The sequence below is a fragment of the Myotis brandtii genome, unplaced genomic scaffold, assembly GCF_000412655.1.
Source record: "Myotis brandtii unplaced genomic scaffold, ASM41265v1 scaffold395, whole genome shotgun sequence".
NCBI classification, from domain to species: domain Eukaryota; kingdom Metazoa; phylum Chordata; class Mammalia; order Chiroptera; family Vespertilionidae; genus Myotis; species Myotis brandtii.
In genome coordinates, this window is record NW_005365155.1 from 2085547 (window position 1) to 2087150 (window position 1604).

Here is a 1604-nt window from a genome sequence, read left to right on the forward strand (position 1 = left end):
CACACACACACACACACACACACACACACACTTCTAACAGATATTAAAATGCTTTCCTGACTCGTTTCTCGGGATGAATCTGCGCTGTGACCTTTCTAGAGATGTTTGTTTGACCCTGTGAGTAAGTGTCACAGTGACCAGAGAAAAACGGAGCTTGGCCCCTTCTTCTCTTCTCTTCCAATAACAATAATTATTTCATTTTATTAAGAGACTCTCCATTCCTCCATGAAAGTCTTACAGAACTACTTACCAGATGCACTTGACATTAGTGCAGCTCTGAAACATCAGCTATGTGTTCTGGTAAATAAATAGCACTTTCTCTCTTTCTTATTAGCCATCCTACAATCTACAGTTACTGTTACCAATAGTGAGATCTATAACCAAAAAAATGGGAAATACCTTTGTGAAAAGGAGCTGTGCATGAGGAATGGTCAAACACCTTATTCCCAAGCCCTTACATCATGCCACCTGGTCCGGGTCGTCTGATTAAAGAGTTAGCATCCTTCAGAAGGATGACACATTCGTCAAGGAAAAGAGACCTTAGAAACTTCTGCTCAAGTGATCAGTTTAAAGCACATATTTTTTGACAGAGAACTGTAATGTATGCATATGTAAATCTTCCTCCCAATGTCAGCCAGTTACAAATTATTATATTCACTTTAGATCACACAAATCAAACACCACCTCTGACTTCCAGGAACTCCAAGTAAGATTGTATTGTGAAGAAATCCGTCTTCCATAGCTTACAAAGTTCAAAACTAGGACCCCATCACATGCTACAGCTCGTGAATGTGGCTATGAGGCAGAGCCGAGCGAGCTCCCAGGTGTATGAATATGCGTAAAAGGCAGACCACACAGCATCTGCTAATCCATCCCCGGGAGGTGTCTGCCACAGCAGCACCACTGACAACCACTGTGGCCAGGAAATTACAAAATTCTATTGGTAAAAGAGGGGTTGTGTGATTGAATTCATTTAGAAAACACAATCAGCTCTCCCCCTGGTAGTCCATTGCGAGGGCTCCCATAACAAGGTACCAGAGACTGGGCGAGCGGGAGGGGCTTCAACAACAGAAATTGATTTTCTCACAATTCCGGAGACTACAAGTCCAAGATTAGGGTGTGGGCAGGGTTGATTTCTTCTGAGACCTCTCTCTTCTTGGCTTGTAGACAGCCATCTTCACCCTGTCTTCACATGATCTTCCCTTTGGGATTGTCCTTGTCCTAATCTCTTCTTCTTATAATGACAAGAGGTCATTGTGGATTAGGGCTCACTCTATGACCTCATTTTACCTTAATTACCTCTTTAAAAACCCTATCTCCAAATACAGTCACATTCTGGAGAGGGTTAGGTCTTTCCCATATAAATTGGGGGGTGACACCTTTTATCCCATAACAGCCCCCTTTGTTCAGATTCTCAAAGCGTATTACCCTAGCAAGGAAAGCTCAGATCATAATAATACAAGGCTAGAGACATCATGACCGAAACAACCCAACGACCGGTCACCATGAAGTGCATGGAGCATCTCTCAGTCCCTCCCCCGTGGCCCACAGGCTCTGATCGCAGTAAGGCTGGTGGCCGGCAGGTGGGTGGGGCAGCGGGCAGG